Source organism: Pseudonaja textilis, chromosome 7, assembly GCF_049901715.1.
Source record: "Pseudonaja textilis isolate UNSWEBS1 chromosome 7, rPseTex1.2, whole genome shotgun sequence".
NCBI lineage: Eukaryota > Metazoa > Chordata > Lepidosauria > Squamata > Elapidae > Pseudonaja > Pseudonaja textilis.
In genome coordinates this window covers 56,924,322-56,950,941 of record NC_141996.1, presented here as the reverse complement: position 1 = coordinate 56,950,941, position 26,620 = coordinate 56,924,322, and the positions used below count along the sequence as shown (strand labels likewise).

At 38.7% G+C, this 26,620-nt stretch overlaps 1 long non-coding RNA gene across 2 annotated transcripts in view; it reads left to right on the top strand.

Annotated features, from left to right (window-relative positions):
• The window catches only part of LOC148125351 (uncharacterized), a 95,447-nt gene extending 77,384 nt beyond the window's left edge, over positions 1-18,063 (top strand). For both annotated transcript variants that reach the window (XR_015744376.1, XR_015744375.1), the window contains exons 3-5: positions 1,359-1,476; positions 4,338-4,392; positions 17,236-18,063. This is a non-coding gene — a long non-coding RNA (uncharacterized LOC148125351). The remainder of the gene's footprint in view (positions 1-1,358; positions 1,477-4,337; positions 4,393-17,235) is intronic.
• The last annotated feature ends 8,557 nt before the right edge of the window (positions 18,064-26,620 follow it).

Below are 26,620 nucleotides of genomic sequence, written 5' to 3'. Positions count from 1 at the left end.
GCACGATCGCAGATTTATGTCTGTCGCCGAAGCCCTTCAAACCGGAAGTCTCCAAGACCCTACACCATTTCTGACAGAGTCCAATCTCTTCTTGAAAGTCTCAAGTGATGGCGTTCCCACAACTTCTAAGAGCAAGGTGTTCCATTGGTTGATGGTTCTCACTGTCAGAAAGTTTATCCTTATTTCCAGGTTAAATCTCTCCTTGTTCAGTTTCCATCAATTATTCTTTGTCTGGCCTACAGACGCTTTAGAAAATAGCTTGACTCCTTCCTCTCTGTGGCAGCCCCTCAAATATTGGAAAACTGCTATCATGTCTCCCCTGGTCCTTCTCTTCACTAGACTAGCCATGCCCAGTTCCTGTAACCATTCTTCCTATGTTTTAGTCTCCAGTGCCCTCATCATCCCGGTTGCTCTTCTCTGTACTTTTTCTAGAGTTTCAACATCTTTTTTATAATGTGGTGACCAATACTGGATGCAGTACTCTAGGTGTGGTCTTACTAAGGCTTTATAGAGTGGTATTAGTACCTCCCTTGATCTTGATTGTATCCCTCTGTTAATACAACTTAGGATTGCATTAGCTTTTTTGGCTGCTGCTGGACACTGCTGGCTCATATTTAGCTGGTTGTCCACTAAGAGACCAAGATCCCTCTCATAGTTACCGCTATTGAGCCTGGTTTCACCCAATCTATATGTGTACTTTTGGTTTTTCTTGCTTAAGTGTAGCACTTTACTTTTCTCTACATTGAATTTCATTTTGTTAGATACGGCCCAGTGTTCAAGTCTGTCAAGATCCATCTGGATCTTGAGCCTATCTTCTTGGGTGTTAGCTATTCCTGCCAGCTTAGTATCATCTGCAAATTTGGTAAGTTCCCCTTCTATTCCCTCATCTAAGTCGTTAATGAAGATATTGAAGAGTACTGGGCCTAAGATGGAACCTTGTGGCACCCTACTGCTTACTTCCCTCCATGTAGACTTAGACCCTTTAAGGACTACTCGTTGAGTATGGTTTGCCAGCCAGTTGCGAGTCCATCTAGTGGTGGTGCTATCTATTCCACTTTTTTCTAGCTTACTAAGAAGTAGGTTGTGGCCCACTTTGTCAAATGCCTTGCTGAAATCTAAATATGTCCACAGTATTTTGTTGGTCTACTAATTTAGTCACTATGTTGAACAATGAAATAAGATTGGTTTGGCATGATCTGTTCTTAACAAACCCGTGTTGACTGCTAGTTATTACTTTACTTGTTTCTAGATGTTGGCAGATCTGTTTTTTTATTATCTTTTCCAGTATCTTCCAGGGTATTGATGTTAGGCTGATTGGTCTATTGTTTACTGAGTCTCTTTTTTTTCCTTTTTTGAAGGTGGGAACCACATCAGCTCTTTTCCAGTCCTCTGGTAGTTCTCCGGTGCTTCAGGATTTTTGAAAGATATGGTGCAATGGTTCTGAGATGACCTCTGCCAAGCTCCTTTAAAACTCTGGTATGTAATCCAGAGGCCCTGGTGATTTGTGTTCATCAAGATCAGACAGGTGTTCTCTTTCTATTTTTTTTTTGCTTTTTTTTTTAAATTTTACTTATTGTACGAATGCATATATTTTATGACCATTAATCTTCTAGAACATAACCCTGGGTAACTCACAACAACTTATAACATATTTGCAAATAAAAAATCTCAACAAGATTAAAACCATTACATGCACCAGAGTTTGTAAATTAACCCATCTGTAATTCAATTTAATTACAGAGATTCTACCCTATAAAGAGAGTTGCAATTTATCCCATCTTAATAGGGCTTTTTTGATATTATTCCACAGTGGTACAAAATTGTTTTAAAACAGTTTAGTATTTGTTTGTCAGTGTAACCCCAAGGTATTTCATCTTTATCTCTACCTTGAGACCACAACTTTTTGGTCAATATTTCATAGTCTTGAGAGGTCATATGCTTAACAAGCATTGTTATTTTTTTGTTTATTTATCTTGAAGCCCGCTGAAGCTCCAAAGTCATTTAGTTTCTTCACAAATGTTCTATGCCAGCTTTTGGATTTTGCAAAAATATAACTAAATCTTCAGCAAATGCTCTCAATTTATAAACTTCCTTTTTAATGTTTGCTATTTTTTTATCTTGAAACAAACAAAATATTAAAAAGTTATGTTATTTGTATACTTATATATTTTATTTTATTATATTAACCAAAATATCTTTACAATCCAAAAGGTATGTCATAACTTTTGAACACCCTTAATATTTGGAAATTGAAAGCTGAAAAATTTGCCACGCTCTATAATTATCCCTATTAAAAACTTCTGGCACCAATATAAAGGACAAAGAAGATAAGAGGCATCTTTGTTTCACACCCTTTTGAATTTCACATGGTTTAATTAAATGTCCAATAATAATCTTCACTTGTTGTGAAGTATAAATTAGTATATATATACAGGTGAAACTCAAAAAATTAGAATATCATGCAAAAGTTCATTTATTTCAGTAATGCAACTTAAAAGGTGAACCTAATATATGAGATAGACTCATTACATGCAAAGCAAGATAGTTCAAGTCGTGATTTGTCATAATTGAGATGATTATGGCTTACAGCTCATGAAAACCCCAAATCCACAATCTCAGAAAATTAGAATATTGTGCAAAGGTTCAATATTCTAGGCTCAAAGTGTCCCACTCTAATCAGCTAATTAAGCCATAAACACCTGCAAAGGGTTCCTGAGCCTTTAAATGGTCTCTCAGTCAGGTTCAGTAGGAAGCACAATCATGGGAAAGACTGCTGACCTGTCGGTTATGCAGAAAACAATCATTGACACCCTCCATAAGGAGGGAAAGCCTCAAAAGATAATTGCAAAAGAAGTTGGATGTTCCCAAAGTGCTGTATCAAAGCACATTAATAGAAAGTTATGTGGAAGGAAAAGCGTGGAAGAAAAAGGTGCACAAGCAGCAGGGATGACCGCAGCCTGGAGAAGATGGTCAGGAAAAGGCCATTCAAAAGTGTTGGGGACTTTCACAAGGAGTGGACTGAGGCTGGAGCCAGTGCATCAAGAGCCACCACACACAGACGGATTCTGGACATGGGCTTCAAATATCATATTCCTCTTGTCAAGCCGCTTCTGAACAACAAACAACGTCACAAGCGTCTTATCTGAGCTAAAGAAAAAAAGACCTGGTCTGTTGCTCAGTGGTCCAAGCTCCTCTTTTCTGATGAGAGCAACTTTTGCATCTCATTTGGAAACTAAGGACCCAAAGTCTGGAGGAAGAATGGAGAGGCACACACTGCAAGATGCTTGAAGTCCAGTGTGAAGTTTCCACAGTCTGTTGATTTGGGGAGCCATGTCATCTGCTGGTGTTGGTCCACTGTGCTTCATTAAGTCCAGGGTCAACGCAGCCATCTACCAGGAGCTTTTGGAGCACTTCATGCTTCCTTCTGCAGACAAGCTTTATGGGGATGCTGACTTCATTTTCCAGCAGGACTTGGCACCTGCCCACACTGCCAAAAGCACCAAAACCTGGTTCAGTGACCATGGGATTACTGTGCTTGATTGGCCAGCAAACTTGCCTGATCTGGGGAATTGCCAAGATAAAGATGAGAGACATGAGACCGAACAATGCAGAAGAGCTGAAGGCCACTATTGAAGCATCCTGGTCTTCCATAACACCTCAGCAGTGCCACAGGCTGATAGCTTCCATGCCACCCCACATTGAGGCAGTAATTGCTGCAAAAGGGGCCCAAACCAAGTACTGAGTACATAAGCATGCTTATAGTTTTCAGAGGTCCGATATTGTTCTATGTACAATCCTTGTTTTATTGATTGCATGTAATATTCTCATTTTCTGAGATTGTGGGTTTGGGGTTTACATGAGCTGTAAGCCATAATCATCTCAATTATGACAAATCATGGCTTGAACTATCTTGCTATGCATGTAATGAGTCTATATATATATATATGAAACAAAGACAAATAGCAAAACAAACACTAAAGTCTATATTTATGTGGATTAGAATATTCCATAACATTTGAGTTTAGGCAAGAGGGTTCAATATTTTTGAAGTCTTGATTTGTCAAAAATAAAATAAAATAAACTGGCAACAGAGAATATAGATAATAATACATGTACATCAGTTTGTGCGCTGCAATTCTCAAGTATCTGTTTAGCTTGTTTCAGAATAATATGCCAATGAAACTCATTGTATGCATGATATTATACTAGATTGGTGCAGAATGGGAATTCATTGTATTTATTTTTTAATGTATTCTAAAAATTCTTCTTCATTGACCTATATAGGTATTTTCAAATTTGCAGGATCTTATACATTACATCTGCATTTTTATCTACAGTTTTGAATGGGACTATCTTACATTCCAACCCTGAATTATTGAATCAAGTGTAAAGGTAATTAAAAATATGTTTTTATTCATGTACGGTTGCTAAGAAGAGGTGGAATAGATTCTTAGATAATTGGATGTAAGATTCCAGTCTCTATATTCAATATTTTTTTTGCCATTTTCTTTTTAAAGAAATGAATGCCCCCTATTTAACCAGCTGATTTTTACTGTTTGGTTTTTAATTAACTTTAGAAATGAGAGAAAGTAAGTATGGGGAAGAAAACATTTAATTTTGGACTTGCCTATTTTCTGCATTGAATGCCCTCACGTTCTCCCTTTTTCCTCTTATTAGCATCCTCTACCATGAGATTCTTGGGTAAGTGTGAAAGTAAATAAACCCCTCACATAAAGATAAAGTTACAAATTCCAGCATCTCATCAGTCAGTCTACATATAGTCTTTCTAAGTGAATGTAGTCAACAGTCAAACCAGTGTACACTGCCATGGAACTCCACAAATTCTTTCAATTTTCTCAGATTGTATTGCTAAAATTAATTGTGGACAAGCAACCTAAAGGACAAAGGAACAAATTGCAAATAATTCTTTGGGTTAGAGTATTTGTTAATGCTCAATTTATGTACAGATATTTCTGAACCAAATTTGAAGAAGCTTCTAATGATTGTATTCCAAAGAAAATCAGCCCTTGGTGAGAATGTCTAGAACTTCACTCTGCTCAGGGAAGGGGTATGGCCATTGTAATCTTTTACTCATTCATATCTCAGATAGTAAAATTTATTAATGAGATAATCCCCTTTTTGCTGAATTCCAGTTCCTAACAAGAGATTACATATTTGGTATTTGGATTTTTTAGAAATGAAATGTACATCATTTATTTGGGCCTTTGGATTTTTTAGAAATGAAATGCACATCTGATTAATCTGCTGCTTCTGCTGGCAGCTTTCATGTTTCTACTTTTATAGAAGTTAGCATAGAAATTCTAGTACTCAGTTTGTAAAAGATATGTGGAGGGTGGGGATGAAGAGAAAGCAAAGAGCACACTTTGTGCTGGAAGGCACAAAGAATTAAAAGTAAATAGAGCAGGTGGAGTGATGCTGTAAAACCTCAGATGTTCTCTAAATAGGTAGCCCATGGGAAAGAAAAAGATATTATAATTGATGGCTCTAGTCTTTGCATATGATTATTTGGGTGCCTTTGCATATGATTATTTGGATGTGAATCTTAGTTAAACAGCAGTTTTATGAATAAGACTCATAGCATTAGCCTTCTCTGCATATTTGCCAGTGTGGAAATCAGGTCTGAAAATTGAGAAATGTGTAAGTGCTGAAGTCCTGCATTTAAACAACCAAGAGACCACACCCTGTAATGGCATGGGACTATCAGAAGGAGCTGAATTTCCATTAATTTGAACACTGAACTCAAAACACCATTACCACCACTTTATTTTGATTATAGACTAATGTAAATCTCATAATAATTTTTCAACTGAATATAGATAATAGGTAACAACTTATGGACAAGCTAGTTTTTCATTCAAAGATAAGTTAAAGAAGGATACGCACAATGCTCCAAAGGGAGGATTATAGAGCATGTATATATACTTGTAAACAATTTGTTATTTCATTTCCCATTATAAAATGATTATTCAAAGGGTTACAAAATAATACAAACCTAAAAAGTTGCAACCATTAAGAAAGAAGAATATGGAATGCAGAAGTGAACATGAATGCACTCAAATGTCTATCCATAACCCATAGACATAATGTTGATTTGTTTCTTGCAGAAGTTGACAGGACCTGCACTACATAAACAATGCCCCCCCCCCCCGACTTATTAGTCTGGAAAATATTTTAGGAACAACCCAGCACCAATGATATAAACAGTGTCAAGGAGCTATGAACTGATTCAATGGAGCAATTCTTTATGTATTCTTAGTATTTCAATTTTTCTTTCCACGTTCATTTTTGCCCAGTGTAACTTGCAGCCTTTTTCTGTTAAAAATATGAGTAGATTTTTTTGCTGCAAAACATTAATAGCCAAATAGAAACAAATATAACAGATGTTCCAAGGCGCTGATCCTCAAACTATGGCCTATGGGATGGATACGGCCTGCCAATGCAAAGTATCTGGCCCACGGAGTGGTGGAATTCAGCCCCGCCCCTCGCCATTAGCCTTATCTTCCAGTGAGCATCCACTCCAGCTGCACTTCTGGTTAGTTATTTCACCAGTTGAACTGCACTTCTGATCACACAGCTGCTGCTGAAGATAAGGCTGAAGGGTGATGACGTCTGTGCAGCCATGTACTCCCAGGCCAGTGGGTAGGAAAGGGAGGGGCTGCTGCTGGTGTCACAATCTGTTAGTCACTGGACACCACATTACTCACAAGCAGTGAACCATGGTGACAGGATTAAATGTAGGATTTCCAGATGACAAGCAGTAGTAACAGTAACAGAGTTCTGTTCAAAGTCAGCGTTGAGAGCAACCGCCTCTCCATGCTGACTTTATACCCTCCCTCAATTAATACATAATAACAGCACTGTGCCCATTAATTACACCCACGTGCCGCTGCCCCATGCCTAAATGAATCCATCCAACCCCTCCCTCTGCCTTTCCAGTATTGTATCCACAATTAAAGTAAAAACACACAACAGTTCCCTGAACAGCCTTGCAGCATTCGATGCAACCGCAAACCACTGCTCCTTCCAACAGCTGACTACCAGGGCAGATCGCAGCCAAAAGACCAAAATGCCACCTCCCTTCCATTCAGCAGGAGGACTCGAATGAAGCAGCCAAAACGTCGCTGCCCGTCTGCTCAGCAGGATGATGCTAATGAAGCATCCAAACAGCTTCAAGGATGTAGACCCTCCATTAAAGCAGCAGGAAGGAATGGACGTCAGCTGGAACGGAGCACTGCTGGAATAGAGCGCTGGCACTGCCAAGTACTAACTCGTCGGGATGAAAACCCAGAACAGACCCAACAGCTGGTTTGAAAAGCAGCTCTGCTGTTTTGGAAAGCAGCACTGCTGCCAACAGAACAGCCACATGATCCAGGGTCGGTGGGTGGGCAGGGGAGGGGCTGCTGCTGGGAGGCCAAAAAACAGTCTGTTTTAGCCTGATTTTGGCCTGCAGAGACATTCTGGAGGCAGGGGAGTAAAAAATGGGGTGCATAGATGCCTCAGGAGGCCAAAAAATGGCCCGTTTTAGCCCATTTTTTGGTCTGCAGAGATGTTCTGGAGGCAGGGGAGGTGAAAAATGGGGTGCACAGAGACAGAGAGAGAGAGAGAGAGAGAGAGAGAAGACACACACAGAGATAGAGAGACTTATTGATCTGTATACATGCAAAGCCATTGAATCATCATTATCACCATCATCATCCCAATAAGAGGGGTGAAGAAAGAAGATAATAAGAAGGATAAATGAGCCTCTGTGGCACAGTGGTTAGAGTGCAGTGCTGCAAGCTACTTTTGCAGCCAGCTGCCTACAATCTAGCAATTCAAATCCCACCAGGCTCAAGGTTGACTCAGCTTGCCATCCTTCTGAGGTGGGTAAAATGAGGACCCAAATTGTTGGAGACAATATGCTGACTCTGTAAACCACTTAGAGAGGGCTGTAAAGCACTATAACGCAGTATATAAATCTAAGTGCTATTGCTATTGTTATAAATGATAATACTACATGGGTAATTATACATAGACTTACACAGCACTATGGGAATTAAGTGTTCAGCAGATTGATGGCATAAGGGGAAAAAATTCTCCCTGGGTCTAGTTGTTTTGGCTTGCAATGCCCTATAGCAGGGGTGTCAAACTCAAGGCCCAAGATCTTGATAAATAACTAGATAAATATCTAGATAAATATCTAGATAAATAACCATGAACTAACCCAATAAATCATGGAAGATGTGCATGAAATGCATGAACACAGCTGGAGCGTTGGTTAATCCAAAAGGCATCAGGATACACTCAAAATGACCGTACCTCATCCAGAAAGCCATCTTCCACTCATCCCCTGCATGAATGCAAACCAGGTTGTAGGCCCCATGCAAGTGCAACTTCGTGAAGATCTTAGCTTGATGAAGACGCTCAATCAGTTCAGGGATGAAGGGAAGCGGGTACTGATTCTGTACTGTGATTGCATTAAACTTGCGGTAATTACAGCACAGACGTAACTCCCCCAATTTCTTTTTAACAAAAAAGCACTGGTGCAGCCAATGGGGAGGTAGAAGGCCGAATAAACCCTTTCCGGAGGTTCTTTTTAATAAAATCCTGCAATGAGGTTAATTCCGGTTCCAACAGGGAGTATATCTGACCCACTGGCAATTTCACATTGGGCAACAAGTCAATTGGACAGTCATATGACCGATGTGGAGGCAACTGATCCGTCTCCTCCCCAAACACATCAGCAAAGTCCACCAACTTCACAGGTAGATCCAAGTCCATAGGTGTAGCCACACCCCCTGCACAAGAGCACAAACAATGGTTGGCACACTTCCTATCAAGAAACTGCACTGTTCCAGATGACCAGAAAATCTGCGGATCATGGGCCTGTAACCACTTCAAACAAAGCACCACCGGAAAATGAGGTACTGCGGCAATGTAGAACACGGCTTCCTCTACATGCTGCCCAATATGCATGTGAAGGGGTTGGGTTGCAGCAACCACAGGTCCCAATGAAGGGGCAGACCATTAATCATCTCCACCATTACTGGTGGGGACACCTGTTGCTGGGGAATGAACCACTGCTCAACAAAATGAGTGTCCATGAAATTGGCCGTGGTTCCTGAGTTGACCAAGACATGGATCTCCACCGTTCCCTGACCAGGCACGAACAAACTCGCTGTCAACACAAGATGCTTCACCAGTGATGATGGGTGGAGATCTTGAAGATGTCAAAGATGGCAAGGAGGGTGAAGAGGGTGAAGACAGCGGGCCTGAGGACCTTGGAACCTGACCTACAGACCCCCATGGGCCAGGCGATGCTCATTTCCTGCCACCACTGACATTGCTGCTGTGGATGTCTTTGCAGAACACTTCGCCGCAAAATGGCCTCAATTGCCACAATAGAGGAATAAACCATCACGATGACACCTATCCTCTTCCGCTTGGGTCAGGCAAGGGCGGGCAGCCCCCAACTTCATGGGCTCTTCCAGAGGCACTTCCACCAGGGGTGCCGTCTTGCTGGGAATCTGTCTATCGTTGCAACCATTGCTGCTGAAGCCTAGCATCAATAGGAAGACACAGATGCATGAGCTGCTGCAGGGTGTGAGGGCATTCAGTGCACACCAACTTGCCCAGGAGCTCCAACGACAATCTAGCAGTGCTGCCTCATTCCATTGTAAGTCCTGAGGACCACCCAAAAGCTAGCAATATAATCCATGAGTGACCCATGCCCCTGCTTCAATTCTCTCAAACATCTGTGTGCTGTTTGGGCCTGAACAGGGTCCTCAAACGTGGCCTGGAACTGATGGCAAAACCTGGCATAATTGTCCAACACCTGGTTGGGCTGGGTCAACAGAGGCATTGCCCAATGTGCTGCAGAGCCTGACAACAAACTAATCAAAAACCCCACCTTATCCTGATCAGTGGGAAAGTGCTCTGGCTGAAGGCTCATATAAAGCTGGCACTGCCCAAAAAATGCTGGAAAGTGGGCCAACGATCCATCAAATTTATCTGGCACTGCAACTGGGCATTTGCGGCGTGGCTGGACAGCTTTCATCTGTGCAACCTGTGTGGTCAAAAGAGCCACTTGCTGGCTTAACTGGACATTGTCTGCTCTGAGCTGATCCATGGTCACCTCATGAACAGCAGAAGCAAATGGAAGGGATGGCTGGAGACAAAATGTGATGACCCAAAGTGTAACACAAACATAACAAAATCCAAAACGTAAATAAATGTCCTTTAATGCCTCCAACTTGGCCCCACGTACTCAAAAAGTCTTCAAAAAAAAAGCAATACAGTCCAAATTTAATGAGCAGATAGAGGTGAAAATAAAAACCAAACAAACTACAATGATGAAATTTCCACAACGGAACAAGAGAAGTATTTACCAAATTCAAGGAGATAACAAGGCACAGTCTGTTGGAAGGATGCCAACCAAGATAACCTCAAACCAAAATAAAACACGCTTTGTCTCCAGTGTTTTCCAGAACGCAGGTCCAAACTCTTATGCAGTTCTCACACCTGCAGCCCATGAAGAGGATCAAGGCCCTCTCCTCCCGAGTAGACCATCCTTTATCCTCTCCTCCCTGCATGCCTTAGGATGGATAGGGGATGGGCCTGAGTCCTCCTCTGACTGCTCAGCTGGCCACTGCCCTTCCCCAGCCTCCTCCACAACCTCTGGAGCCACACTTACACTCCCTTTCGGTTGTTCCTCTTCTCCCTCAGAGTCAGTCTCCACCAGGAGCATGACACTGTGCTATGGTCGGGTCTTCTTTAGATTTTTTAGCTACCTCGATGGCAGTGATCAGTCCTGTTTGCAGTGTCTTGACTAGTCGTACTGTCGCAGGGTCAATGGGAATCAACTAAGTGTGTCTGCGTTGCTTATGTTCAAGCCTGGGCAGTGTATGAGCTTATATTGATAGGCCACTAGGAATTCAGTCCACCTAAGCATGAGTAGGGACAGGACTTGCGCTGTCTATCTGTCACCTGCAAGGAGACCTAATAACGATTTGTGGTCCATGATAAGCTCAAACTTCCACCTGTACACATACTTGTGGAATCTGTCTGTGACAGCAGACAGCACCTCGTTGTCGAGCTGGCTGTAATTTCTTTCCGCCCCAGACAATACTCTCGAAACAAATGCCTCCTTTCCATCTGGGAACTTGTGGCTCAGGATGGCTCCAACTCTGTATGGAGAGGCATCACAAGTCAGCGTTAACAAGTAGGGTCTTGTTGTACTGGACCAGTACATGTTTGATGGTAGTAAATTTTTTAGTTGTTGAAAGCCAATGCTTCCTTCTGACCCCAGGCCCATGGAGTTTTCTTGTCAAGCAGCCTGTGTAATGGTTCCGTGATGGATGCTTTCTGTCTCAGGAAGACACTATAGAAGTTAAGGAGCCCCAGGAAGGCTTAGAGCTTCATTCTGTTTGTGGGCATTGGGGCTTCTTTAATTGCCTGAGTCTTTTTCTTGGTGGGGTGTAGGCCGGCCGCGTCAATAAGATATCCAAGAAATTCACCTGGGGCGGAGCTGGCGTCGCAACGATATGGCATGCGATCTAGGAGGTCTGAGGTCGCTGCTGATATCTTTGCTCCTGGACGGTCCTATCGGATCTAAACCATCCCAAAGAGGTGGTGAAAGTGAAGAGCGCATCCTGTCGATCCTAGGGATACCGCAAAGTCCCTGGTAGATCCAGGAGAAGCTCTTCTTGCCAGTGGCAAAGAGGCAGCCATTAAAGCTGCTGAAGTTGGGACAGCTCCGAAACAAAAGAGAACAGAAAGAGAGAGTGTGCCGGTTTGGTGAGAACTTTTTCTTTATTCTAAGATCTGAAAGGACACCCTAAGGAAAAGAAAGAATCTGTAAAAGTTTTGACAGAAGTGATTAAGCAGTGATTTTAAACAGGAATGTCAAAGTAATGTTTTTTTATTCATTGCTGGATTTTCTATACATGATCTTATGTTTTGAAACTGGACTGTTTTTTTCCCATCTATTTGTTTTTCTCCTTTTTGATTTTATAACATTTTAGGCTAGAGACTCCTTTTTAGTTATTTCTTTTTTTAAATTAATTCTTATTTTATTTTGCTTGGAAAAGGAGGGGGAAAGTGAAAGCAAAGAAACTTTGTAACACTGCCAACTAGAGGCTTGGAAATATTCTACTTCTCCTGTGACCAGACAAAGCTGAGAAAGAAAGAACTGAGATTTTTTTTCAAGGACATTGCTATTTGATAAGATAGAGGGAAGAGCATGGGAGAGTATTATTGCAGGTGCTCTTCTGGGTTTCTATCGATAGCTGGAGTCTGGTGTTGAAACTTAGGGGGAAAAACGGTGATAAGTTTTTGGAGAAGAGAGTTATAAGAGCCTTGGATAATTAAACAAAGTGCAGTGTGCTCTTTTTACTTTTTCTAAGTTGTGCTATCCCTCCTCACCAGCTTTATTTTATTTCATTTTATCTTTTTATTTTTTTGCAATAGCTATTTGGATCTTTGGTTTTGTTGGAGCTTGTCTTTGTTTTTCTTTTTTTTCTTTGGAAGTCCAATCTCTACGCTTGCTTTTTATTTTAAAGGGAAAGCTTTAGTGTTAATGTTTCCCTTTTCTTAAGGGAATAGCCTTTTTTTCTCCTTTCCTGGTATTTTTGTTTTTTTCATCTACCTTTCTGGTTTATTTTTATGCACTCTTTTTTATTTGAGACCTCTCAATTGGATTAAGGTGTTGAAGAACCTGAAGAATTTTTCCTTTTATTTTTTTTCCAAGACTTTTTCTTCATCTAACTACTGATTGGATTAAGGTATACAAGAACCTGAAGAAATTTTGTCCTCTCTTTTTTTTTATCATTACTATTTGGCTTCTTTTTTCTACTATTTTTATTTTGAACTACAATTGGTTATTTCACAATTGGATTAAGGTTTAGAAGAACCTGAAGATTTTGAATTGCTTAAAATGAGTAGAAAATTTACAGCTCCTGGTTCTTCAACTTCTACTTCTTCCTCTCCACCATCTGGAGGACAACGTTCAATACAGACAATGTTAAAGCAAGAAAAAGAACAAGAAAAAGTGACTCTGCAGATGATTATGCAAGGAATTCAAAATATACAAGCAAGATCAGAGAACATTGAACAAAGAACAGAGAACATTGAACAAAGAACAGAGGACATTGAACAAAGAAAAGGGAAAACCGATGAAAAAGTGGAGAACATCCAACAAATGATGTTGAAGTATGATGAGAGATTCCAAAAAATTGAAGAAGAAGATAAACAAAGAGACAAGAAGATTGGAGATATTGATAATAGATTAACGGTGGTTGAACAAGATAAAAGTGGTATGTTGAGATGGGAGATGGATAGATCAGAATTCTATCTTAGATTCCAAAACGTAGAGGAAGAAAAAGGACAAAACTTAGCTGAGATAATGATAGATATACTGGCTGAAGCTTTGGAAATAACTCAAGAGAAGATGATGGATAGGTTTATCGAGTTTTCACAAAATATGCGATGAGAAATAGCTTACCAAGAGAAGTTCACATTAGATTTACAAAGAAAGCCATTAAAACGCAAATATTGCAAGTGGCAAAAGAGAAAACATTGAAATATAAAGACAAGGAGATTGTGGTCTTGAAACAAATACCCAGAAGAGTGAGAGAGATGAGAAGAGAATACCGATTCCTGACTAAAATGCTACTTAAAAAAGAGGTGAATTATAGATGGCTGATTCCAGAAGGTTTAATGTTCACATGGCAAGAACAGAGACATAGAATTGACTCAATTGAGAAAGCGGAATTATTTTATACAGAATTTTTTGGAGGGAAAGATGAAGAGGCAGAAAAAGAAATTTCACTAATTGAATTCCAAGAGGACTGCCAAATGGCGATTGAAAAAGAAGAAGGTGCAGTAGGGGGAAAAGTGGAAGCCAAAGAACAACGTGAACTAAGATCTACGAGAGCAGCTAAACCTAACTACAAAATATAACCATGGAAGAGAAAAAACTGATTACAATTAATATAAATGGACTTAACTCAGCCGTTAAAAGAAAGAAAACCTTTCATAAATTAGAGAAATTAAAATTTGATATAATTTATTTACAAAAAGTACATATTAAAAAACAATATGAACAATTGTTGATACAGCCAAAACTAGGGAATATATTTACTTCCTTGACACAATGTAAGAAAAGAGGAGTGGTTTTATATATTAAAGAGACCATCCCAGCAAAATTTATTTATACCAATGATGACGGAAGAATACTAATGGTGGAAATAATGGGCAATAATACGAAAACACTCCTGATTGCAATCTATGCTCTGAATGAAAAACAAGAAGAATTCTACAAAAAATTACATATGAAAATAATTGAACTGGACTATGCTAATATAGTTATGATGGGAGATATTAATGGAATTGTAGACAATAAATTGGATTATACAGCACAGAAAACAATAAAGCAAAACAGAAAGACTCTCCCTAAATCTTTTTTTAAAATGGTAGATGAAATAGACTTAAAAGATACATGGAGAGAAAGAAATGCTAAAACTAAACAACACACCTTCTATTCAAATAGACACTTATCATGGTCCAGAATAGATATGATATGGATGTCAACAGAATTAATAACTAATATTCAAGAAATAAATATTGAAACAAGTACTTGGGCAGATCACAATCCAATGACAATTAAATGGAAAGGACAAAAAAAAAAGATCTAGATGAACGTTAAATAATACTATTTTAAAGGAAAAAGACTTTACACAGTGGATGGAGAAAGAATTGGCTTTTTTCTTTAGAGAAAACAAAAAAGAAGATACTTCAATTCAGAATGTATGGGATACAATGAAGGCATATGTTAGAGGCTTGATAATGGACTATAAAGGAAAAGAAATACTATGAAAAGATTAGCCTCTAAGGCCTTAGAGGATGAGTATAAAAAACTTGAAAAAGAGCTACAGAAAATGTCACAGAAAAAGGACATCAAGCTAAAAATGGATATAGTTAAACATAAAATGGATCAAATAGAAAAAGAAGAATTAGCACAGAAAATTAGAGGTGCTGAACAGAACTACTTTGAAGACGCAAACAAACCAGGTAGATGGTTAGCATACAACTTGAGAAAGGAGAAAGAATCAAGGAAAATATTGCAATTAACAGATGACCAAGGCCAAGTTTGCTATGGTAGTAAAGAGAAGAAGGAAATCATTCGAGACTTCTATGGGAAACTATATATGCAAGAAAATATTGATGAGGAAAGAGTTAAACAGAACTTACAGAATGCTAATTTACCTCAGATACCTAAAGAGATTGAAACAATGTTGGAAAGCAATATAATGATGATGGAGTTAACTGAAGTACCCAAGAAGCAAAATAATGGAAAGGCACCAGGCCCAGATGGACTTCCGGCAGAATTTTATAAAACATTACAAGAATTGTTGAATCTTCCATTGCTAGAAGTTATGAATGAAGTTATGTTAAAGAAGAAGATACCTAAATCATGGTCAGAAGCCTATATTACACTTATTCCAAAAGAGGAGGCTGATCCATTACAAATTAAGAACTATAGACCTATTTCTCTACTAAATGCAGATTATAAAATTTTTGCTTCAATATTGGCAGAAAGACTTTAGAAATATTTAAATAATTTTATCCATCCTGATCAAAATGGATTTCTGCCAAAGAGACAAATTAAAGATAATATGAGGGTAATCTTGGACACCTTGGAATACTACGAGGCACATCCTGAAAAACAAATGGCTCTGATATTTCTAGATGCACAGAAGGCATTTGATAATGTGAATTGACGATTCATGTTATTACTGTTGGAACAGATGGGCTTTGCTAGAAAATTTATTCAAGCAATAGAAGCTATATACTATAAGCAAATGGCTAAGGTAATGATAGAGGGAGAACTGACAGACTCTATCAATATAAGAAAAGGAACAAGACGAGTGCCCAACCTTTGTTGTTTGTGTTAACTTTGGAAGTGCTAAACAGAAATATTAGAGATGAAAAGAATACAAAAGGAATGAAAATGAAAAAGGAACAATTTAAGCTGCAAGCATTTGCAGATGATCTGGTTTTCATCTTAGAAGACCCTCTAGAAACAGCACCAAAATTGATAGAAAAGATAGGGACATATGGAAAGGTGGCTGGTTTGAAAATAAATAAAGATAAGACAAGGATTTTGACAAAGAATATGTTACTAAGACAAAGAGAAGAATTGACAGATTTGCTGAAAATCCAAGTTACAAACAAGGTTAAGTACTTGGGAATATATTTGACATCAAGATGTAGTACATTAAAAGAGAATAATTATATTAAACTTAAACAACAGATAGCCCTAGATTTGAAGAAATGGGAAAACTTACAATTGTCATTAATAGGGAGGATCTCAACAATCAAGATGAATATTTTACCCAGAATCTTATTTTTGTTTCAAACAATACCAATTAGGCTTGGAAAAGGTTACTTTGAAGATTTAAATAAAATTGTGTTGAAATATATATGGCGAGGTAAGAAAGCGAGAATAAAGTTAAAACTCTTGCAAGATGCTAGAATTAGAGGAGGATTTGGTTTGCCTAATTGGGAGTTGCATTATCAAGCTACAAATCTGATGTGAGTTAAGGAATGGATAACACTAATAAATACTAGATTGTTGACATTAGAAGGACATGATTTGTTGTTGAGGTGGCATGCTTTTTTATGGTATAAAGGAACTAAAACACAGGGGTATTTTAGAAGACATTCTATACGGGAGTCTCTGTGGTTAAACTTGGAGAAGATTAAAAGACAATGTTATTTGAAAATTCCAGTCTGGCTATTGACTATTGAAGCATTTTCTTATCCTATAATATACAAAAAGGAAGAAACAGTTAGATATGGTGAAATATTGAATGAAAAGGGTGAACTCAAATCTATACAAAAACTAGACAAACAAGGTATAAAGATGAATTGGTTTTCATATGCGCAAATACATTCAAGATATGATAAAGATTCTAAAATTGAAGGTTTCTATGATAAATTGACTGATTTAGATAAGATTTTGACAGGTACTGATGAAAAGGTGATTAAAAAAATGTATGGATATTTATTAGAAATTAAATTAGAAGAAGAACAAGTTAAAGAAACTATCATTGCTTGGGGGAGGAATTTTGGATATGGGATTGATTTAGAGAAATGGCAAAAATTGTGGTCTCAAAATTATAAAATGACAATGTCAACAGCATATAAAGAACATTTGTATACGATGTTTTACAGGTGGCATTTCCCCCCGACAAGAATAGCAAGAATGTTCAAGAATAAATCCGAAAAATGTTGAAAATGTCATCAGACACCTGGCTCATATTACCATATGTGGTGGACTTGTGCAGATGCTAAAAAATTCTGGACTAAAATCCACATGTGGTTGGAAAAAATGACAAAAAAACATATAGACTTGAAACCAGAGATATTTTTATTGGGAATTTTACCTGAAATATATAGTAAAGACTTGAAATATCTGATTGCAAATGTATTAACAGAGGCTAGGATTGTATTTGCCAAAAACTGGAAAAATGAGAAAACACCATCACAGGAGGAAATCATTAAGAAAATCTTGGAATGTGCTGAAGTGAGTAGATTGACATTTGAAACTAGAGAACAAGAGGATAAACAATTTTATAAAATTTGGGATCTATTCTATCAATGGTTAGACAATAAAATACAGTAATGAAATATGTAGACTTTTAGAAAATAATAAATATATAAAGATGTACTTCTTTCTTATTATATCTACAAAATGATTTTAGGATAGATTTGGGGTGATAATATGAACTGTTATAAAACAAACTAAGTAAATTATGATTATCTTGTAAAACATGAATGAATAAAAGTATAGTCAAATGATTGATTAATAATGATACTAAGGTATTTAATTTTTGATTGAAAATACGAGATTATATGCAATGTAACTGTAATTGAAGACTATGAAATGGAAGCACAAAACAATTTGTAAACCAACCAACACACTGTATGTATACATATGGAAGATGGCTTGATGTTTTTGTTGTGTTTGTTTGTTTGTTTTTAAAAACCAATAAAAACTTTTTAAAAAAAGATATCCAAGAAATTCTACCTGGTCCACAGCAACCAGGCACTTTTCCTTTTTTACCTTAAGCCCTGCCTGTTGGAACTTCTTAAGTACTGCTTGTAAGCAGTCCATTAATTCAGGTTTGTCTGCTGAAATTAGGACGTTACCAAAATACAGGATGACTACCAGTATTCCATGCAGCATCCTCTCCATCAGACTCTGGAAGAGTCTTGGGGCAACACTCACCTTGAACTGCAGTTGTTTGCAATGGAACGCTTCGCAGTGTATGACAGTCGTCTGTGCCTCAGCTGTCTCGTTGTCAATGGGCAGTTGCTGGTAGGCCTGGGCAAGGTTGAGCTTCATGAAAATTTTGCCGCCTTCCAGTGAGTATAGCAGATGTACCACCGGGACAGGATACATGCTCTGTTGTAGCCCCTTGTCTATTGTGCACTTGTAATCGGCACAAATGCATTGTCAGGACTCCAACAAATCCCCCTCATTCAAAGCAAAAGTCTCTAGCCTAGTGGTTCCCAAACTTTTTAAGTCCGACACCCCCTTGGTGCTACAAACTCATCCTCGGTGCCCCCTACCCAGGGGTGGGATTCAAATTTCTGTGGGTGTGGCCTAATTTGAGGGTGTGGCTTGCTGGTCATGTGACTGGGTGGGCATGGCCTTGTGACTGGCAAACCAAATACAAGTGGTCCTCACTTAATGGCTGGTTGTTTCACAAGTGTTCTAATTTATGACTGGCCTCCCCAGAGGTACTTGACCAGTTTTTGGAATTTTGACAGCTTTAGATCAGGGGTCTAAATCCCACCCCTGCCTGTGTGTGTGAGAGAGAGGGAGAGAGAGAGGTTGGATCAGATTGAACTCTCTCTCTCTCCCCCCCCAATGCCAGAAAGCCATCGTCAGTCAAAATTCATTTTAGTGGTCTCCGGGATTTAAAATTATGAGTTTGGTGGTCCCTGAGGTCCAAAAGTTTGGTGATCCCGATCTAAAGGAGTGAGCCTGAGAGAGGGTAAGAGAGAGAGAAAGAGGAAGAAAAGAAAGAGAAAAGGGAAAGAAAGAGAAAAGGGACAGACAAAGGGGGGATGGAAGGAGGGGACAGAAAGAAAAAGAAATGGTTCTAGGCTGAAGGATATTGGCTTGTCTTTGTATTCCCCCAATGCACCGTCGAACACGTCTGCGAACTCTTTACTCAAGTCCTTAGCTGTTGTTGTAGTCGTTGCATGGATACCTGTGACTCCCAGCCCCATGGATGCAAATCAATCCAGTCCTAAGAGGCTAGGCAAGGATCCCTTGGTGATGACTAATGGTAGGTATCTAGCAAACTGTCCATACTTGATGAAGAATTTGCTGCTGCCTGTGGTGGGAATGTTGTTTTCCTGATAGTCCCGGAGCTTCATGCGGCTGGGCTTGAGCTTCTGCAGTTTCTTCTTGTCTATGATGTCATCTAGTGTAGTTTGTGATATGATTATCATAGCTGACCCCGTATCCACCTCCATCCTGCATGATGCCCCCTCAATGTCAACTGTCATGTGTATTTTCTTGTTTGGAAGGCTCCCAGATTGGTGGCTTACTGTTTCCACGGATCGTGGCTATGTGCAAACAGTGAAACAGTCCTCTTCCCTAGTCTTACCTTTTACTTGGCTCCACTTCCCACTGTGTGGATGGCTCGAGCTGCTTTTTCTACATTTGCAGGCATGGCTTCGGGAAAAGCTGCATGGCAGACATGTGCTAGATATCCCTTTTTCCTGCACTGCCTGCAGACTGTGTTATTATGCCAGCACACTGCTCTTGGGTAGTTTCTCCTGCACCCCATACACTGTACTATCTTACATTCCCCATCTGTGTTGCACCTCGGGGGGGGGGCTGCCGCTCTCGGTTTGTGCACATTTTCCTCACTGTCACCTGCGTCCTCACCTCCCTGTATGACCTCAGTTTTCTTGCGATGGACCATGGTGGCCCGCCTGGCAATTTTCTGGTTGTTTTACTTTCGCATTTGGATTTCTTCCACAGACCTGCCAGACTGCTCTGCAGTAATGGCCTCATCTAGGGCTTCCTTTAGCATTACGGTAACCCTGGTGAGTAGGTATGTTTGTAGTCTATGTCCCTTACACCACTCACTAACCGGTCTCAGAGGGCCTCATCCAGGTCACGGAATTCTCAGTACAAGGCAGTTTTGCAGAGTGCAGACATATGGCAGATTATGGACTCACCGTCTGCTTGGTTCCTCTGATAGAATGTGTGCCACCTTGCAATGCAGGAAGGTTTTGGAGCATAATGTTGGGTTAGGTTTTGAATTAGCGTGGCCAAAAAACCGTCTGCAGGGGGTCTGGAGTGATGATGGCACAAGCCATCTCAAAGACTTCCCTGCCACAGTTGCTAAGGAAGATTGCTCTCTTTCGGTTGTCTGTGATGTTGGTAAGATCATTAGCCTCTAGATTGCAATCAAATTGAACTAGATAAGAGTTTCAATTTTCTAATTCAGGGTCAAAGGGGGTAAACTTTTGGGTATTTGCCATCTTGTCTGTCAGACGACCCTCTGGGTGTTGTCCTGACTCTTCCCCTGTGGTCTGACAAGGTTACCCCTTACCCTGGGTTGTCCTGGGCAGCCTGGGTTGGCCTGCAGCAAAGGCTGTTGGCCTGCTCTGACTCATGTGGGTTTTTTTTCCTGGGCCTCTGATGCCTCTGCAGTGATTTGATGAGTTTCTGGATCAGCAGGCCCTTCTGCGGTGTGGCAGCTTCTTCCAATCAGCAGCAGCAATGGGGCCTGTCAGTTGGCCTTCCTGTGGTGAAGTGGTTTCTGCAGCTTATCAGTCCTTCTTTTTTTAAAAAATTTTTTAATTGAAAAGTAGATTTTAAAAACATTTGAACGTGGTGATTTTTTGACATATATTAACAGTCTTTACATTGTTATAATAGCAGAATGTCATCAAACAATATTAACATATATATATGTGTATACACCCACCCACCCATCCACACATATATACATACATCTATATACATCTTTACATTGTAAAACTTTACATCAATTTCTATCTTAGACATTTTGTTGCAGTATAAACTCTCACATTTTTTGACTTCCTTTCATATCCCTCCAATTATAATTTTTTTTCCATATTTCATAGAATTCTGAAGTATCTCACTCCTTCAGTTCTAAAGTTAAGCTATCTAACTCGGCGCAGTGTAAATTTTTTATTATTATTACTTCGTTGTTAGGTATTTCTTTTAATTTCCATGTTTGGGCAATTGATAATCTTGTGACTGTGATAATATGAATAATTAGATATATATCTGCTTTTTTAAGATTCTAATTTGTTATTCCTAATCGGAACATTTCTGGTGTATAATTTAATTTTAGGTTTAACATTACCTCTAACCATTGCCAAATTTTGTGCCAAAATTCTTGCATTTTCTTGCACTCCCACCACATATGATAATAGGTGCCTCATTCTTTCAAACATTTCCAACATATCGGAGATTGGGAACTGTACATTTTAGCTAATCTGGTAGGTGGGAGATGCCATCTATTGAACATCTTAAACAAATTTTATTTATAAGAGTTGGCTAAAGTGATTGTTTTATTCCTATCCCAGATTTGCTTCCATCGATCCAAATTTATGTTATAGCCGAAATTTCTAGCCCAGGTTAACATTGGTTCTTTCACCGGTTCCTCATATATTTTATAGTCGAATAGATAGTTATATAATTTCTTTATTTGCTTTTTTTCTGGTCCTAGTAGTATTTTATCTAACATTGTATCTTGGCAATTTATTCCCTATTCTTTTTTATCCCTTTCATATCTGGATTGTATTTGGAGATATGCCCACCATTCCAACATTAGCCCCTATTGGTTAAGTTCAAGTCTTTGTTTCAATCTTCCATCATCTGTTAGGATATCTTTGTATGTAATTACCTTTTTTGATTATAGAGATTTGGGTAAGATATAGCTTCTAAGGGGGAAAGCCAGCCTGGAATTTCCATATAATTTTGCAATCTTATTTTATTCCAAATTGATATTAGAGCTTGGGTTTTATGTCTCACTAAATATTGATGTGTTGTATGTCTGCTAGGCCACAGATATGCATGCCATCCCTGTTGTAGGTCATGCCCTTCTAAAAATAAAAGTCTTTTCCCCCCCAAGTTTATCCAATCTTTGTACCATGTTAGGCAGCAGCTTGATAATATAGTTCCCAATCCGGGAAACCTAGTCCCCCTCTTTCCTTTGTGTCCTATAAATGTTTTAGTATAATTCTTGGTCTTTTGCCCTGTCACACAAAATTTAACGTTATTTTATTCAGTTCCTTAAAGAATTTTTTGTCTAATTTGATCGGTATATTTTGGAATAAGAACAAAATTTTTGTTAGTATGTTCATTTTGATAGCCGAAATTCTGCCAATTAATGATAGTTGAAGACTGTTCCAATGTTTTATCTGTTTTAATTTGTCTCAATAGATTTTCATAATTATCCTTCCTGATTTTAGAGCAACGTGCCAAAATATTAATTCCTAGATATTTTATTTTTTGTACTATTTGAATATTTAATAATTTAACAAGATTTTCTCTCTCTGTGTTGGTCATATTCTTGGCTATGATTTTCATTTTTTCTTTATTTATTTTCAAACCAGCTACTCCACAGTCTTCGTTTTTCTAATAATATTGGATCTGTTTGTTCAGGGTATTCTAAAAAAAATACAACCCTAAATCATCAGCATATGCTTGTAATTTAAAATTTTCTTTTTTGATTTTCAATCCTTTAATCTGTGTTTCTTGTCTAATTATTCTCATTAGGACCTCCAGTGTATATATGAATAATAGCGGAGACAGGGGGCAACCTCGTCTTGTGCCTTTTTGTATATAAACTGTACTTGACAATTCTCCATTTATTATTATTTTTGCTTCCTGTTATGTATATATTGCCATAATTATCTTTAAGAACTTTCCACCAATATTCATGTGTTTTAACTGTTGCATTAGAAAAGGCCAATTTACGTTGTCGAAGGATTTCTGGGTGTCTAGAAATAAAAAGGCTGCCTGTCAATCATTATGTTCTTTGTAAAATTGAAGAGCATCTAATACTATTCTCACATATTTTTGTTTTTTAATTTGATGTCAACTATTAGAATTCTTCCTTCTTTATCTTTATAAATCTGTTTTGCCTAAATTTTATTTTTCACATATATAGCTACACCTCTTTTCTTTTCCTGATCTAGTGACACAAACAAGTTCCCTAACTTAGGTTGTTCTAGTAAATATTTTTTTGATCATGTCTTATATGGACTTCTTATAGAGAAATTATATCGGTTTTCAGTTTTTGTAGTTTAACAAATATTTTCTGATGTTTTATTGGTGAGTTGAGTCCATTAATATTTATTGACCAAATCCTGCATTCTTCCTCTATTTTCTTAATTGTATCTTGTCCTCATAGTTCTTGTGATTCTAGATTCTTTGGGCTCTTCATATTTCCTTCCATAGTATTCTATCTTATCTCCATCTCCTCTTCTCTAAAGGTCTTTCCATTTCTTGTGGTCTTTCTGTTTTTTCTACTACTTGACCTAGGTCTCTACCTTCAATTATATCTTTCTCTTCTCCTTGATCTTCTGAATCTTTCTCAATGTCGCAGTGTCACTTGTAGAAATCTTTTGCCTTTTCTATGGTATCAAGCTTATATCTTTTTTTTCCTGCCAGGTGACCATTATCCCTTCCAATGTTAACCATTTAAAATTGATGTTATTTTTATTTAGTCTTGTCATCAAAAACTGGTAGTTTCTCCTTAAATCCCTCATTCTTTTTGGGACCTGTTTTAACACTAATATTTGTTTTCCTTTATATTCAAGTTGTTCGATGCAAAATTTCATCTCTAATCAATTTTTTCATAAATTTCACATGGACTTCTTTAGGGAGATGGTGTCTTTTTCTGTAACTCGTTTGAACTCTATATATCTCATCCATTTCAGAGATGATTTCCTCTTTCTCAGTCTCTAAAGCTTCCGCCAGTAGGTCAGCCATCTTTTCCAGCAAGTCTTCTTCTTTATCTTCTATTATATTTTGGAACTTAAGGTATTGGGTGGCTCTCTCTGCTTCTAAGAAGATCATTGATGTTTCTAATTCCTTGTTGTTTGAAATTAGTTTCTCATTCATCTCCATAAGTTTCTTTTCTTCTTTGGAAATTCTTTCTTCTACTTCCACCAGTTTTTGTTCATTTTTAGTAATTTGGACCTGGAAGGCTTCAAACTTTCCATCTATCAGTTGTGTCATTCCTTATAACACCAATCTCTTTTCTGAAACCTTCGTGATTTTTTAACATGGCTTCTTGATTTTTTAGCATAACTTCTTGCATATTCTGCATCATGACTTGGAGATCTTTATAGGAGTTAGATCATTCCCTCTGGATCATACCTTCTATTGATTTTTGTGTTGAAGGACTGGAAGACATCATAGAGCCTTGTGTAGTATTCCCCCCCGCCCCATCTTTGTCAAATTTGGGTTACTTGTCATATTAAATAGACTTTTCCAAAAATTGTTTAACAAAATATCCCAGTTATGGCTTCCACCTCTTTGACCCTCCACTGTTAGTTTTTATTGTAAGCCTTTGATTGGGTATCAACCAATCATCTATTGATGATTTTTTTTAACTATTTCCCCCCTTTTGCCCCTTTATACCCTTAATTCAGTGGGGGGGGAGAGATTTAGGCCCTAGATAAGAGATCAGCAATCAAAAAGCAACAGTAAGAATATCCCAATATCAAGGATACTATTTTAACTGTATGAGATTATTAATTATAGTAATTGTAATAGAGTTCTCTTCAATAGCACCAAAGTATGGTTAGTCTTCCTAATTCCTATGTAACAATTTTAGCAAAAATATATCTTATATTTATATTTAACAATAACTATATTCAATGTTCACTAAAGATTTTATAGGATAGATTATAAATTATTGTAGGTGTTTATATTCTAAAAAGATATAACATATAGAGATATATTGTTTATAAAGCTATATGTTGATTTGCAAGGTTGTTTTTTTTCAAAAAAAAACTTAGTTCAATGTGTATAATTTAGTTATATAGTTATGTTTCAATACAATACAGTTTTTCAACAGTATTTCTTCTCTTCTTTTTTCTTTAACACTAGCAATTATATCCAACAGATGTTCAGCAGATGTCTCTCTCTCTCCTGGTTGTCACACTTTATATTACAAAGTCATTGTCCTTGTAGAGACTCCATTTTTCTTTAGATATTTACCACAGTTTCAAAATTTCCAAGTCTCTATTTAATCTCTTTTCTATTTCCCAGACTATATAATACCAAAAAGTTAATGCACTATGAAGTTTTTATTTTTCTTCTTTTGCCCCTTTCAGCTTTGTTCAGTTCTTATTATTTCCTGGTTTCCTTTTCACTAGTTCTTTCACTGTCCAGCACCCTCGCCGCCACAGTCAAAAACTTTTGCAGCTCTCACTTCTCACCAAGCTCCACAGCTCCAAAATCTTATTTGCGCTCCCTTCTGCCACTTGACACAAAAAGCCTCCATCAAATGTAGATCACTGTCATTCTGCTTGTTGACTGCTTGCTCCATCCAGCTGTCAGATCATCTTGGCAGCCATCACTGGTCACCTTCTCCCAGTACGCTTGGATCCTAGTTTTTCCTGCTGATCGCTGCCAGCTGCCACTTGAAAATGGTCTGCAGGATGCCCCAACTCCTTCAGCCATTCCTCCAGGACTTCTGTCAGCTCCGGTGAGCTCTGCGAACACAGGAAAAGTGGTTTGCGAAACGGAGAAGATTGCTCGCACTGCCGCTCTCTTCAACAGCTGGCCCCACCCCCCCGGTTTGTCAGCCCTTCTGATCAGCTTCTCTGATCAGCTGTAGTGATGGCGCCTGTCAGCTGGCCTCTTGTGGCGAGGCAGCTTCTGTGGCTTATCGGCCCTTCTGATTGGCTCTTGTGATTCATGGCAATGATTTTGCTTCCAGTGGCCCTCCTGTGGTGAGGCAGTGTCTGTGGCTTATTGGCTCTTCTGATCGACAGTGCTCTGCTTGTCTCTCTTGGCAGGGTCTCCACATGGATCGGTGTTCTGGTGGAGTCCCGATCAGCTGTTTTTCAGGTGCTACAGCCTGCAGAAATCCATGCTGTCTCATTCTGGGCAATCCCACCTTTGTTGCCAGTTGTTAGATTGCCAGAATCAAGAGGCAGAGACAGAGGATCCGCAATACAAGTTTACTGGTAAGTAGTCAACTCGAACTGCAACAAGTGCTAACGGCTGGCAGGCTCCCTTATATAGGGGTTGCCTGCCATGCTGTTAGCCAATTATATTATTATATTTTCCCATGCTACTAGCAGCAGGTTATTCCATGTGTGTGGCTGCGTGGACACAAGGGTGCTTAGATCTGGTCCATGGGGATGCCCTGGAAACAGCAAAGGACTTGCCCATGGTGCCTCTGCCAACAAAAACGGAGCTCAGGAGGACTACTTATGGCCCTCCTGAGTTCCATCTTTGCTGGCAAAGGATTGTAGGAGGCCATTGCAGCTGAAAACTGAGCTTGCAAGGGCTGTGGGCAGCACTCTCAAGATC